This window comes from Bactrocera neohumeralis, unplaced genomic scaffold (assembly GCF_024586455.1).
Source record: "Bactrocera neohumeralis isolate Rockhampton unplaced genomic scaffold, APGP_CSIRO_Bneo_wtdbg2-racon-allhic-juicebox.fasta_v2 cluster11, whole genome shotgun sequence".
In the NCBI taxonomy this organism is placed as follows: Eukaryota; Metazoa; Arthropoda; class Insecta; order Diptera; family Tephritidae; genus Bactrocera; species Bactrocera neohumeralis.
The window spans coordinates 19,331,608-19,348,511 of NW_026089624.1; positions in this window are offsets into that span (position 1 = coordinate 19,331,608).

Below are 16,904 nucleotides of genomic sequence, written 5' to 3' on the forward strand. Positions count from 1 at the left end.
ACTTAAGTAAGCAACTGACAGCGATCTGTCAACTCTGTAGAGTCTTAAGTTTGAAGTTGAATAAAGTGGTTTGATTTAAAAAAAGTAAAAAAACTTAAGTTGATACGTATACTCTTTAGTCGCGCGCTTACAGCAGCTCACTTGTTCGACTTTCATTTATTTGTTACATCAAATTTTACAGCTGGAATCGGAATATTTACTGTAAATGTAGCTTAGCTTATAACTGTAATTAGTACTTATTACTTGCCTTGATTGTAGAAATATGTCTCAAGTTAAAGCACGACAAACGACGAGGTGCCCTGTCTCTGGTTTGCCGGAGAAGTTACATGTTTCTCATTTACCTACGTATAATGATCTGATGAAATGTTATCTGTTCATAAAACATGAATTGAAGCCCGATAGAACAACAATGGAGCCAACAATTCTTGAAATATCTGAGAGATCAGGGGGTGAAGTTCTAAAAATATGGCGAAAATCTTCACTGCCAACTGTAAGTGTAAAAGGAATTTTACAATTGATTCCTACCACGACATATAAAGGAGCTTAATGAAACCATATCAAGGCCGTCAAATCAACATTAAATACCAAGAAAATATTAGAACATTTATAACAGAGTCCCATAGATTATTTAATATCTGCAGCTGCAAGTGCAAAGATATCAGGAATTATTGCTGTTTAAACGGGTGTCGTGTTGACAAGGAGGAAGTAAGTTTCTTACTCGACCAAAGATCAACCAGAAAAATGATGACAGGCGGTGTCGATGTAGTTTCAACTGTGAATAAGAAAAAACATCGGAACCAGGAAACAACTATTTTGGTCATGTCACCTGTGAGTCGGGGACTGCTAAAATATAAAAGACACTATAATATTATATTTGAAATCTAAGTCGGTAAATGTGAGTGAATTAGCTTTGTTGGGTGCATTGGAACAGGAACAGTGGTATATCTGTCAATTGCATTCAAATGAGTTACTACGACATCTTTTATTTCATTTAGACGGAAAAACTATTGGACTCAAATGCTTTTAAGGCGCCATCGGATCTCAATTATAAACTTGTCAAACAATGCCGATAGTCGAATTTACCGTTATACCTACATTATTACCTGAAATAACTAGGGAAGAGCTTAATACCGACCAAAAGTATTTATACGACATAATGACCGCTATCAGTACTGGTATATTTTCTCCTGTTTGGCTAATATGGAAGCTGGAGCCCTTAACCATTCTAGATGACTAAAAACAGCTAATCATTCTAAAATTGTATGCCACTAAAACTGACCCAGAAGAAAAGCCAGTTGTATTAGCCACGTATGTTATGAAAGTTTATGGACCAATGTGGTTTACAATAAAACGTAATTCTTCATACATTAACGGAGCCAAAAACATATGGCAAACCATTAATCTAAGTCGTTATTTGAATTCCGATATGAAAGTAATCGTTGACAAGGTAATCCAACGAAATAGATACTTTGGTCACCCAGAAAATCTTCTCATTGCCATGCTTGGTGATTGCAGAGAGATTTTAGAAGATCTTGCATATCGAAGAATTGTAAAACCAAGATCAGAGAAAGCTCGAAGACTTCGAACCTTTAAAGTACCTACATTCAACTTCGATGCCTAAGATTACACTGAGATTATTATGTAGCAAGACTCTTAAATAACTAATCCATCTCTAACTTTAAAAATGTTTGATGAAACCTTGAAAAACATTGTCAATCGTTCTTGGTACATGTAAGGATATTACAGATTTTCTATGCCACACCCAAGCTGTGGAGCGCTGCATCAAGTTGATAACAGAAGCATCGAACGCAGTTTGTGGGGAAAATAAACGAGATGGCTTCATTAGGGCAAGACTGCTATCACGTCAACGAATGCCACATTTCAATACAAAAAAAAGTTTTTTAAGAGATGGCATTTTTTTGTTTTATCATACTCTTGCAACAAAGTTGCTAAGGAGAGTATTATAGTTTTGTTCACATAACGGTTGTTTGTAAGTCCTAAAACTAAAAGAGTCATATATAGGGTTATATATATCAAAGTGATCAGGATGAAATTTAGCACAAAGGATCGCATTAGGGAGGGGCATATTTGGACGAAATTTGTTTGGAAAAGTGGGCGTGGCCCCGCCCTCTACTAAGTTTTTTGTACATATCTCGGAAACTACTACAGCTATGTCAACCAAACTCTACAGAGTCGGCTCCTTCAGGCATTTCCTTTAAAAATGGAAGAAATCGGATAATAACCACGCCCGCCTCCCATACAAAGGTTATGTTGAAAATCACTTAAAGTGCGTTAACCGACTAACAAAAAACGTCAGAAACACTAAATTTTACGGACGAAATGGCAGAAGGGAGCTACACCCATGCTTTTTTTTAAAATTGAAAATGGGCGTGGCGTCGCCCACTTATGGACCAAAACCGTATCTCAGGAACTACTCTACCGATTTCAATGAAATTTGGTATATAATATTTTCTTAACACCCTGATGACATGTACGAAATATGGGTGAAATCGATTCATAACCACGCCTTCTTTCAATATAACGCTATTTTGAATTCCATCTGATGCCTTCTCTATATAATATACACATAACGAAATGAAAATACAATTCAATACTCAAAGTACACAAATTGATCTAATCTAATTAATTTTACAACAAAATAAAAGAATATGTAAATGACGGATAATGAAATCTCGATTGTCACTTTATCATGCGAGAGTATAAAATGTTCGGTGACACCCGAACTTAGCCCTTCCTTACTTGTTTTATTTAAATGTTTGACTATACTGGGGCACCTCAAAACATTAAGCCAGCTGTTTGATATCACTGGTCTACATCAAAATTGCCTTCTACATGAAAATATACTATATTGATTGTATTTCACTCATTGAACATAAATATACAAGTTAAAATTCATAATTAGCTCTTATTATGCATTTATGCCTTATAAATATAATAGAGGGTAGCGCGACAGATTTATCACATTAATGATGATAACTCAAAATATTTAGTGATTACCCGCGGAAATTTTATTATTTCACATTTGTTTGTTGTGTTTAACGTTGACTGTGTTTTGTTCAACAGTAAAAACGTGAAATTGTTACCGTTGTTGAAAAGATCTACAGTTTTCGTTATGTCGCGTAAATGTGTTAATAGTGCAGACAATTTTTGCTACATTTGTGGTAAGGTGACCCTTACTAACCAAAGATGCTCAATAACACAACGTTTAGAAACTGCTTACTTCCATTATTTTGGAATTAAAATTAAAAACCAACACAAATCGTGGGTACCACATTTAAGTTGCACAACTTGCTCCACAAATCTGATTAGGTGGCTAAACAAAAAGAAACGTTCATAGCCTTTTGGTGTACCAATAATGTGGAGGGAACCTACCAATCATGCGAATGACTGTTACTTTTGCTTGACTCCACCCATCCAGCGCGGTATATCACGAAAAAAGAAACGAAGCTGTACTACATGGAATCGATTTACCTGTTCCTCGACCTCCCGAAGAATACCAGCAAGATTCTAAAGAAGCGATTAATTCAATGAAAGTTGACTACAATGAGCCTACAACCTCACAATCGCCACAGTTTGTGGGTGACAATAATTTTTGTGACGAACCTCATAGAATTTTGCAAGATGAACTCAGCGACCTTATACGAGATTTAAATTTGCCAAAAGATAAAGCGGAATTATTAGGATCGAGACTTAAGCAATGGAATTTGCTTCAACCGGATGTCAAAATCAGTTTATACAGATATCGTCAGAAGAACTTGATGCCCTATTTCAAATTCGAAAACCAGCTTGCATTCTGTAATAACGTAAATGGCTTGATGAACGCTTTGAACATTGAATACCATCCACAGGAATGGCGGCTGTTCATAGACTCCTCAAAATTAAGTTTAAAAGCTGTTCTTCTCCATAATGGTAACACACAACCATCGATTCCGTACTACTAAAGAAACATGCGAAAATATGAAATTAATTTTAGATGCTATATCATACTCAGATCACGAATGGCAGATTTGTGGTGATCTAAAAGTCATAGCAATGGTGTTGGGCTTACAAATGGGCTATATCAAGTACTGTTGTTTTTTGTGTGAGTGGGATAGTCGGGCTAGATCTTTACATTACATAAAAAAGATTGGAATGCTATACTAAGCCTGAATGCTGGAGAAAAGAATGTCCAGCACCTTCCTCTAGTTAATTCCCAAAAAATTCTTCTACAGCCTTTACATATCAAATTGGGACTAATGAAAAACTTTGTGAAGGCTCTCAACAAGGATGGACCAGCTTTCAAATACCATCTTTATCGGACCTCAAATAAGAGAGATTCTAAAGGACCAAAACTTTGTTTCAGTTTTACAGGGCTTTGAAAAAGAAGCATGGGAATGTTTCAGAGCAGTCGTTCATGGTTTTTGGACAATAAGAGAAAAAAACCATGAAAATTATGTTGAACTTGTGAACAATCTCCTTCAAAGGTATCAACAGTTGTGTTGCAACATGTCCCTAAAAATTCATTTTCTTCACTCTCATCTTGATTTTCTCCCTTCTAACTGCGGTGATGTAAGTGACGAACAAGAAGAGAAAATCTTAATCAAATACTTTATTTTTTTTAAATTGTAATATTTCCAATTTTATTTAAGTAAAAAGCAAAAAAATAATAGTAAATAATTATTATAGTTTTTTTTTTATAAAATGTTTGTACTTTAACGTGTTACTAAAAGCCAAATTTTGTATATTAGGTATATTTCCAAAATAAGAGCTAATTCGAAAAACATATTCTTGTTTTCCTATTCAGTAACCTCAAAGCAATATAAAAATAAAGTATTCAATTGAAAGGCACACAAAAAGTTACATTTTGTAGACCAGTGTATTTTGCATCTTGCATTTGTTCTATATATTAAAAGGCAACTTTTCATAGCTATGGCGTTAAAAAACAGAAAAAAACATTTTTCTCCATACATTATCGCTCCACCTTAATATACATATATGTAAGTAATATTTTACACATTTAATTCTTTTTAGTAACAATTTATTAATAACTTATAACTTCGGCTACTGACTAACGACTTACTTGAGCTTCGCTCAGGACAGCGAGTCGAAATCATAGCTCTAAGCAGAGAAGGTACATAAACAGTATGTATAAATAATTAGTACATACTTGCATATGTCACTTGTACATATGTGTAACGATATTCGATGCAGATGCAGAGACTGTGAAGATGTTATTACATCATACGTATTTTTGTTTGTACTATTCCTTAAGCGATCTAGGAAGGCAATAAAAAATGTAGATTGCAAATTTAAGTTTTCCATTCTATTGCTATCACGATAAATGATATTCCTCACAACAAGGAGTGAGCGGCGCAGGTTTAGACTAGTAGGCTATATAATTTATTTTTTGCGAAGCAGGAGCGGGCCGCTATGTTTTTATAGACAACGTTCACAATTTTTCCGTAGTGCATTTAGTATCAGCATTGCACCCGTGCGAAGCCGGGGCAGATCGCTAGTATTTTAATAAATCGAAATCGGCAGACAGAGCGGCACGTCCACCGTCGACAACGTTAACTAGTTTCTTCACAGTCTGTCAAACTGATGATTTTGCTGTTTGCTGATATACCACGTTATTAAATATGGAATGCATCATCGAATATATATGTATATTAGGGAGTGCCATTTTGAAGCAACCTTTTTTTCAACTGAAAAACAGGCTCAAAACTTTCGAAATGTGTAAAAAAAAGTCACTCAAAAGATGAGCTCTTAATATTAATATTAAGAGGTGCCTCTTTCAAATTTTCTGTTTTCAATATAAATTCTTCTTCTTCTTAATTGGCGTAGACACCACTTACGCGATTATAGCCGAGTTAACAACAGCGCGCCAGTTTCTTCTTTTCGCTACGCGGCGCCAGTTGGATATTCCAAGCGAAGCCAGGTCCTTCTCCACTTGGTCCTTCCAACGGAGTGGAGGTCTTCCTCTTCCTCTAACTCCCCCGGCGGGTACTACGTCGAATACTTTCAGAGCTGCAGTGTTTTCATCCATCCGGACAACATGACCCAGCCAGCGTAGCCGCCGTCTTTTTAATTCACTGAACTATGTCAATGTCGTCGTATATCTCGTACAGCTCATCGTTCCATCGAATGCGATATTCGCCGTGGCCAATGCGCAAAGGACCATAAATCTTTCGCAGAATTTTTCTCTCGAAAACTCGTAACGTCGACTCATCGGTTGCTGTCATCGCCCAAGCCTCTGCACCATATAGCAGGACGGGAATTATGAGCGACTTATAGAGTTTAGCTTTTGTTCGTCGAGAGAGGACTTTACTTTTCAATTGCCTACTCAGTCCGAAGTAGCACCTGTTGGTAAGAGCAATCCTGCGTTGGATTTCCAGGCTGACATTGTTGGTGGTGTTAATGCTGGTTCCTAAATAGACGAAATTATCTACAACTTCAAAGTTATGACTGTCAACAGTGACGTGAGAGCCAAGCCGCGAGTGCGACGACTGTTTGTTTGATGACAGGAGATATTTCGTTTTGCCCTCGTTCTTTGCCAGACCCTTTTTCTGTGCTTCTTTGTCAAGCCTGGAGAAAGCAGAACTAACGGCGCGGGTGTTGAGGCCGATGATATCAATATCGTCGGCATACGCCAGCAGCTGTACACTCTTATAGAAGATGGTACCTTCTCTGTTTAGTTCTGCAGCTCGAACTATTTTCTCCAGGAGCAGGTTGAAGAAGTCGCACGATAGGGAGTCGCCTTGTCTGAAACCTTGTTTGGTATCGAACGGCTCGGAGAGGTCCTTCCCGATCCTGACGGAGCTTGTCGTGTTGTTCAACGTCAGTTTACACAGCCGTATTAGTTTTGCGGGGATACCAAATTCAGACATCGCGGCATAAAGCCAGCTCCTTTTCGTGCTGTCGAAAGCAGCTTTGAAATCGACGAAGAGGTGGTGTGTGTCGATTCTCCTTTCACGGGTCTTTTCCAAGATTTGGCGCATGGTGAATATCTGGTCGGTTGTTGATTTTCCAGGTCTGAAGCCACACTGATAAGGTCCAAACAGTTTGTTGACGGTGGGCTTTAATCTTTCACACAATACGCTCGATAGAACCTTATATGTGATGTTGAGGAGGCTGATCCCACGGTAGTTGGCGCAGATTGTGGGGTCTTTTTTTTATGGATTGGGCGTAGCACACTTAAATTCCAATCGTTGGGCATGCTTTCGTCCGACCATATTCTTCTTCGCCGCCGTGTTTGAATAGCTCGGCGGGCAATCCGTCGGCCCCTGCCGCTTTGTTGTTCTTCAGGCGGGCAATTGCTATTCGAACTTCTTCATGGTCGGGTAATGGAACGTCTGCTCCATCGTCATCGATTGGGGAATCGGGTTCTCCTTCTCCTGGTGTTGTGCGTTCACTGCCATTCAGCAGGCTGGAGAAGTGTTCCCACCATAATTTAAGTATGCTCTGGTCATCAGTGACTAGATCACCTTTGGAGGTTCTACAAGAGTATGCTCCGGTCTTGAAACCTTCTGTAAGCCGCCGCATTTTTTCGTAGAATTTTCGAGCATTACCGCTGTCGGCCAGCTTATCAAGCTCTTCATACTCACGCATTTAAGCCTCTTTCTTCTTCTGTCTGCAGATGCGTCTCGCTTCCCTCTTCAACTCTCAGTATCTATCCCATCCCGCACGTGTTGTGGTCGATCGTAACGTTGCGAGGTAGGCAGTCTGTTTTCTCTCCGTTGCGATACGGTACTCCTCGTCGTACCAGCTGTTCTTTTGCACTTTCCGAAAACCAATGGTTTCGGTTGCAGCTGTACGTAAGGAGTTTGAAATGCCGTCCCCCAGTTCTCTCATACCGAGTTGTTGACGAGTGCTCTCAGAGAGCAGGAGTGCAAGCCGAATAGAAAATCGTTCGGCTGTCTGTTGTGATTGCAGCTTCTCGACGTCGAACCTTCCTTGTGTTTGTTGGCGTGCGCACGCACATCTGAAACACTGGAAATGTGTCTTTCGTCTATCACAACATGATCGATCTGGTTGGCCGTTTTTCGATCCGGAGACAGCCAGGTAGCTCGATGTATCTTCTTATGCTGGAGTCTAGTACTACAGATAACCATATTTCGGGCCCCGGCGAAGTCGATCAGCCTCAACACATTTGGGGATGTTTCCTCGTGGAGGCTGAATTTACCGACCGTAGTGCCAAAGATACCTTCCTTGCCCACCCTGGCGTTAAAGTCGCCAAGCACGATTTTGACATCGTGGCGGGGGCAGCCCTCAGTGCGCTCCAAGCACTCATAAAAGGCATCTTTGGTCACATCGTCCTTCTCTTCCGGCGGGGCGTGGGCGCAAATCAGCGATATGTTGAAGAACCTCGCTTTGATGCGGATTGTGGCTAGACGTTCATTCACCGGAGTGAATGATAGTACTCGGCGACGGAGTCTCTCTCCCACCACGAATCCTACACCAAAATTGCGCTCCTTTATATGGCCACTGTAGTAAATGTTACAAGGACCTACTCGTCTCTGTCCTTGTCCCGTCCATCGTATTTCTTGGACGGCGGTGATGTCAGCCTTTATTTGTGCGAGGACATCAACCAGCTGGGCAGCGGTACCTTCCCAATTAAGGATCCGGACATTCCAGGTGCATTCCCTCAAATCGTAGTCCTAATTTCGTTTGCCATGGTCGTCATCAAAAGGGGGGTCTCTCATCCGAGGCTGTGTTTTCTTTTTCATTGGGTGTGTTTTTTACGTGGCGGTTCCCAAACCCAGCGCACAGCCCTATGCAGGGGATGTTTCGCCTTCTCACATTAGCTCGCCTTCGAACGGATGTTCTTAGGCTACCCAGAGAATACGTGGTCAAAGACCGGAAGTAGTGAGCTGCTTGAGCCATGTGTAAAAGAATCGTTTCTGGCCACTCCCAAGTGAATAGGGATCAGAGAACTTTCCTCACTTGCGTGAACTTCTACACATGACTCCATCCTCCAACTCGAATGTCAAGAATCGATTCTTAATCGACTTCGACTACTGAAGATCGATTCTCAAAAATCGATTATTTTACGATAAAACTCGATTTTCGAGTAGAATCGGAATCGAGTTTACCATCCGTACTGGCAGCCATCGCGTGCACATATAATAACCTCCGCACAATAACCACCACAAAAAAATGATTTTTTTTCCATGTAATTTATATGGAAAACAGAAAATTTGAAAGAGGCACCTCTTAATATTAATATTAAGAGCTCGTCTTTTGAGTGACTTTTTTTTACACATTTCGAAAGTTTTGAGCCTGTTTTTCAGTTGAAAAAAAAGATTGACTCAAAATGGCACACCCTAATGTATATACAGTAAAGCAGTTCGGTATATATGTATGTATGTACCGAAATAGCTGAGAAAAAAGTTCGGCACCTGCCTATAAGCATATTTTGTGTTTCCGAACACACCGTAATATTATTAAAAAAACAAGTAAGGAAGGGCTAAGTTCGGGTGTCGCCGAACATTTTATACTCTCGCATGATAAAGTGATAATCGAGATTTCATTATCCGTCATTTACATATTTTTTATTTTGCTGTAAAATTAATTAGATTAGTAGTTCCAGAGAAATGGTTTTTGGTCCATAAGTGGGCGACGCCACGCCCATTTTCAATTTTTAAAAAAAGCATGGGTGCATCTCCCTTCTGCCATTTCTTCCGTAAATTTAGTGTTTCTGACGTTTTTTGTTAGTCGGTTAACGCACGTTTAGTGATTTTCAACATAACCTTTGTATGGGAGGTGGGCGTGGTTATAATCCGATTTCTCCCATTTTCGAACTGTATATGGAAGTGACTGAAGAAAACGACTCTATAGAGTTTGGTTAACATAGCTATAGTAGTTTCCAAAATATGTACAAAAAACTTAGGGCCACACCCACTTTTCCAAAAAATTACGTCCAAATATGCCCCTCTCTAATGCGATCCTTTGTGCCAATTTTACTATAATATCTTTATTTATGGTTTAGTTATGACACTTTATAGGTTTTCGGCTTTCGCCATTTTGTGGGCGTGGCAGTGGACCGATTTTGCCCATCTTCGAACTTAACTTTCTTATGGAGCCAAGAATACGTGTACCAAGTTTCATCATGATATCTCAATTTTTGCTCAAGTTACAGCTTGCAGGACGGACAGACGGACAGACAGACGGGCAGACAGACATCCGGATTTCAACTCTACTCGTCACCCTGATCACTTTGGTATATATAACCCTATATCTGACTCTTTTAGTTTTAGGACTTACAAACAACCGTAATGTGAACAAAACTATAATACTTTCCTTAGCAACTTTGTTGCGAGAGTATAAAAATTGTACAAAGTCATGCAACTTTCCTACGACACCCTTTGGCCTAATAAGCAGGATCGTGTACAACAAATAAGCAAAAAAATACATACATTTGTGTATATACTTGCGATATTTTATAATCAAATGGTACATACATAAATTAAATAAATAAAAATCTTAGAAAAAGAACTCTGTGGTTCAACTACCTGCCTATATACTTAATTCGTGTTTACAAACACACCACAAAATCAAATACCAAGAAAAAACAAAATTTTTTCATAAATCAAATATTCCTACTTGCAAACTCTCTAGCGATACCTCTTGAGCTAAACAAAAACAGTAACAAGCAGGATCGCTTATAATATAAGCAAAGTCAAAAGAAAAGGGCCATAAAATATTATTATCGAAATTTATGTACATATGTACACATATTTACTTATACATTTGAATGTCTCACGCCGAGATATATACCGCAATCACACCCACCATTTTGCTCTAATAAAACAATTACGTACATACTTACCTTTTTAAAAAGTTTTTACTTATATAAATATATAATATACATATTATATACATATTATATTTGTGTTTATATTACCATTTTCCGCGCTCTCATCGAACGTTTACCAATAAATTCATGGGGATCCATCATGTTGCTATATTGTACACACTTTTACTTATATACAGGGTTTGTCCGGAAAGTAATATGACTGGTTTTCTTCTGCCGCGAATGTACTTCGGTAGAGGGTGTTCCTAGCTAACGAACGAGTGGCTGATCAGTTGTCTCCGAGAACCTGGAGAGTAAGAACAAAGAGTGAGTGGTGCAAGCCGAAAATGCAGCGTTCGTTAGAGCAGAGGTACGCAACTAAATTCAGTGTGAAAAACGGAAAAACTGCGACAGAGACGTTTAAAATGATCAAGCAGGCTTACCCAGATGTTACGTTAGCAAGAAGTGGTTTCGGAGGCAATATTCCGAGTATCACACGCCGGCGTCTCCTTGCCCAAAAAAAGGGAAGAATGAGCAAATCCAAAGTGAAAAAGATGCTCATTGTCTTTTTTGACATGAAAGGCATCGTTCACCATGAATTTGTTAATTCTGAACAAACCGTCAACGCAAAGTATTACGTAGCAGTCCTCAAGACACTCAAACGAAGGGTCAATTGGGTCCGAATAGACGTCGCAACCGATTGGAAGTTGCAGCATGGCAATGCCCTGGCTCAAACCGCCTTTCTTGTGAACAGCTACCTAACCAAGGCCGGCATCCTAACGCTTTCGCAGCCGCCCAGATGCACCTGTTGGCAAGATTTATTCTGCGTTAGATTTCGAAGCCGACATGTTTATCATAGACGAAATTACTTCGAAGTAATGACTGTCAACAGTGAAGTGGGAGCATTGTTGCATTGCGAGTGCGACGACAGTTTATTTGCTGACAGCAGATATTTTGTCATATCCAGTCTAGAGAAAAAGGAACTAACGGCGGGTGTTGCAGCCCGATCGGCATACGCCAGCAGTACACTCTCATAGAAAATTGTACCTGCTCGATTAAGTTCTGCAGCTCGAATTAATTCCTCCAGCCGCAGATTGCAGAAGTCGCACGATAGGGAGTCGCCTTGTCTGAAACCACGTTTAGTTTCGAACGGCTCGAAGAGGTCCTTCCTGATCCTGATGGAGCTTTTGGTGTTGCTCAAAGTCAATTTATACATCCGTATTAGCTTTGCGGGAATACCAAATTCAGAAATGGCGGAATAAAGGCAGCTATTTTCCGTGCTATCAAAATCAGCTTTGAAATCGACGAAGAGGTGCTGTGTGTCGATTCTCTTTCTCGGGTCTTTTCCATCATTTGGTGCATGGAAATATCTGGTATCCTTTTGATTTTCCAAGCCTAAAGCCACACTAATTAGGTCTAATCAGTTTGTTGACGGTGGGCTTTAATCTTTCACACAATATAAGGTCTATATGCGATGATGAGGAGACTAATACTAGTCGGGGGGTTCTACAAGAGTATTTTCCGGTCTAGAAACCTTCTGTTAGTCACCCCATATTTTGGTAGAATTTTCGAGCGATACCCCTGTCGGCTAGCCTATCAAGCTCTTCGTACTCACAAATTTCGGCATCTGGTTGGCGACGTTTTGCTACGGAGACAGCCAGGTAGCTTTGTTGAAACTTTCTGTGCTAGAATCTAGCACTACAGATAACTATATTTCGGGCTCCGGTGAAGTCGATCACCCTCAACCCATTTGGGGATATTTCATCGTGGAGGCTGAATTTACCAACCGCGGTGCCAAAGATACTTTCTTTGCCCAGCTTGGCGTTAAAGTCGCCAAGCACGATTTTGATTTTGTGGTGGGGTCAGCTCTCATAGGTGCGCTCCAAGCGCAGATAGAAAGTATTTTTGGTCACATCGTCTTTCTCTTCCGTTGGTAAGTGGGCGCCAATCAGCGATATGTTGAAGAACTTCGCTTTTGTTGCGGATTGTGGCTAGGTGTTCATCCACAGGTGTGAATGCCAGTACTCGGCGACGGAGTCTCTCTCCCACCACGAATCCTACACCAAACTTGCTCTCATTTATATGCCCACTGTAGTAATTGACGCAAGGACCTACTCACCTCAGTCTTTGTCCCGTCCATTGCATTTCTTTGTCGGCGGTGATGTTGGCCTTTATTTTCACGAGGACATCAACCAGCTTGGCAGCGGCACCTTCCCAATATAGGGACCGGACATTCCATGTGCATGCCCTCAAATCGTTATCCTCAATGCGTTTGCCACGGTCGTCATGAAAAGGGGAGTTTCTCTTCCGAGGCTTTTTGTTCCTTTTTTTTTGGGGGTGTTTTTTATGTGGCCGGTCCCAAGTCCAGCACACAACCCTGTGGAGGGGACATTTCGCCTCCTCACTTTAGTTCGCCTTCAAACGAATGTTCTTTGGCTGCCCAGAGAATACTTGTTCTAAGACCGGAAGTCGTGAGCTGCTTGAGCCATATGTAAAGTAACCGGTCCTGGCCACTCCTACGTGAACGGCAATCAGAGAACTTTTCTCAGTTGTGTGAACTTCTACACATGAATCCATCCTCCTGAACTTGAATCATTGGAAATTCAAAAAATGGTTAATGATGTTAAATTACAAAACATACCTGCAGAAGATACACGCTCAAAACAAGGTCCCAAACAAAAAACAACCAAAGATATTTCAGTGTCGGGGTTCATAACTGAAAGTGGCAGTTTTATTAGATAGAAACTGCACAGCTTCTCCTATTAACGACAATACAGAATCGGGTTAAATTTATAAACTCAAAATGTAGATAATATGTGGGTATGTCTTCTGGCAGTGTACGATACAGTACTAGATACTGGCCCAGAAAACATAAAATCTTTAAAATCTTCGATGTCAGCCAAATATGAGAACTGCCGCGAATAATATGAAACTACGAAGGCAAATAAATTTATTAAGGCCATGTAGAGCCACTACTCTTCTTCTGAGATTAGTTACATTTCGAAAAGAAGACCTAGCTACAGGTATGTTTTTAAGAGCTGGTAACTACTTTTGGATTTACATATTGTTTTAAAATACCAATTATATTTTCGGGTCTATCATATTCAATTAACCAATCCATGCGATATTTCCGAGTTATTTGCAAACCACTATTCTGAAACAAGCTCAGATATTTCATTCAGCACACAGTTTCAAACCACTAAAACCACCACACTGTCCGACACTTCCTACTCTGTCTCCCCTCTTTCTTTTTCTGCAAAACAAATTGAAACCAGCATTTCACTGTCTGAATTCGAGTTCGTTGCATCTACCGTTAAGGGTAAGTCCCCGGGGCAAGATAAAATTTCTTATCCAATTATCAGACATATGCCAAAAAGCATCAAGCTCCGATTGGTAAAGCTTTATAACAAAATTTTCAATACTGGTGTCTACCCCCAATTTTGGAAAACGTCCTGTGTCATACCAATACTTAAACCACACAAATCCTCCGATGAACTTGCTAACTATAGGCCGATTTCCCTCCTTCCATGTATGGGCAAAATTTTGGAAAAGATCGTGGCTAACCGCTTGATGTGGTACGCTCAGCGAAACAAGTTCATATCACCGAATCAAGTCGCCTACAAAAAAGGTCAAGGCACGTTAGATGCTTTAATCTAACTAGACTACTTCATTACTAACGCTTTGTCCAGCAAAAACCACGTGTCCGTACTATCTCTGGACTTTCACAGAGCTTTCGACAAAATTGGAGCCCATATTATTATTCGACAACTAAGAAAATGGAAAATAGGCCAGAAGATGATACGTTTTATTACTAACTTTCTCACAAACAGAAAACTCAAAGTCAACGTAAATGGTTTTCTTTCTTCAACACTCCCGCTTTCTAATGGTACGCCGCAAGGCTCACCTCTTTCAGCATTCCTTTTTATCATTGCTTTCGATGATATTAGTAGGATGATAAAAAATTACAAAGGAGTTGAGCACCAGATCTATGCTGACGATGTCCTAATCTACACAAAAGTCTCTGACGTTAATTTAGCTCAATCCTTATTTACTAATATACTCGCCAGAATTGAGACTTGGTCACTAGAGTCTGGTGCTTCACTTTCCTTAGACAAAACACATATCCTTCATGTATGTAGGAAGAAAAATTGCAACGGTATTTCACTAACCCACAACCAAACTAACATCGAATGTAAAACACAGCTGAAAATACTAGGATTAATTTTTGACTCTAATTATAATTTTAATGCTCACTGTAAATATGTCAGAAACTCGTTAATGTCACGATTAAATATTGTTAAATATCTCTCGTCTAAGCATTCATTTATTCATCCGAACACACTAGTCAATGTTGTCAGAGCTTTGCTAACTTCAAAAATAGATTATGGGCTCCCCATCTATGGCAATTGCTCCAAAAGCAGTATCAACCTTTTAAATGCACCTTACCATTGCGCAATACGGCGAAGTCTCCGGGCCTTTCCAACCTCGCCAATAAAAACGATAATGGCTGAATCTGGTTTACCAACTATTCAAAATAAAATTTTAGATTCTTCGCTTCAAATTCTTGCGAAAACGGCCGAGAACACCAACCCATTACTAAATACAACTATCACGCATGCCACGAAAAGAAGAAAAACTCCAAGAATACAATCGGCTATTTCGAGATGCTTAAGTTTCGCTGCAGAAAATAATATTTTACGTAACGCAACACGCAAATTCACCACTCGACATCCTCCCTGTCTGATCAATGATAAAATACTACAGAACAAGCTTATGTTTTTGTCCAAACAAAACACACCAAACGAAGTCTTTCAACAAACCTTTGCTGAACTGGAATCTAATTACACAAATAATGGCTGGAAGTTATTGTTTACGGATGGCTCCAAGTCCATCGATTCCACTTCGTTAGCAGTTGTCACTGCCACAGGAGAAATTATTTGCAATTGGCTTCTTCCCTCAACGACCTCTGTATTTACCGCTGAAGGATCTGCTATCCTTCATGCTGTTAATTACGCAAAAAAGACTAAAGGAAAGTTCCTCATCTGTACAGACAGCAAATCGTGTATGTCTGCAATAACGTCTCCTTCCAATCGCAATCCCATAATAGAAGTTATCAGAGACGCGGTCATTGGTGCCCCCCAGAAAATCCAAATAATGTGGATCCCTGGCCATGCTGGTATTACAGGCAACCACTTTGCAGACCTCGCTGCGAAAAATGTAGCCAGGACTCCTGCCTTAACATACTACGTCTCATCCAAGCAAGACATTCTTAACCTTATTAAGCACAAAAGGCATCAAAAAAACGCAAGCGAATGGAAAACATTTAAGCATCACTACGCGGTCATAAACCCAGCCAGAAATCGTATAATCTACTCGTCAACAGTTCCAACTAGCGCAATGAAGACATATACTCGATTAAGGATTGGACACACTATCATAACACACGCCCACTTACTATCGGGTAAAAGCGATTTGCGATGATACCGTTACTATCAAACACTTACTCACACTCTGTCCGATGCTTCACCCAACAGCCCACAACTCTGGCAACATTGATCTCATAAAACTACTAAGTGAACCTTCAGAAAAAAACGTGATGATTGTATATAGATTCTTAAAAACCAACGATTTGTTAAAATATATTACATCTTACATCAACTTATACATCTTTACTAACCCTTAGCAATTAGAATTTTTCACCTAGTTATAATTACAAGACGGCTGAAGGCCTCGTAGCCAGTGCTGCGTTTATGTATTTATATAATAAAACTCTTTTTTGTTATATGAATTATTATAAATAAATAAATAAATAAAATAAAAATCGTTTGTTATTAAAAAACGAACAAGAGTAAATTCTGTTGCTTAAAATGGTTCAAACGTTTTTTTTATTTCATGAATTTGGTACTCATCGCTATATTCTGCAGAATTCTGCGTTTCTATCAGTGAATCTCTTGAGTCGCTCGGCTCACCTGGACTAGTTAAATTATTTAATACTTGTCTTGATAATGCGTCAGGAACTACTGGTTTGTAATTTATTTTTGGAGAAAACTCCACTATAAAAGCCCTCCATCTTTTTATTTTAATATTTGGATTTTTTTTTTAATTGGTCTTC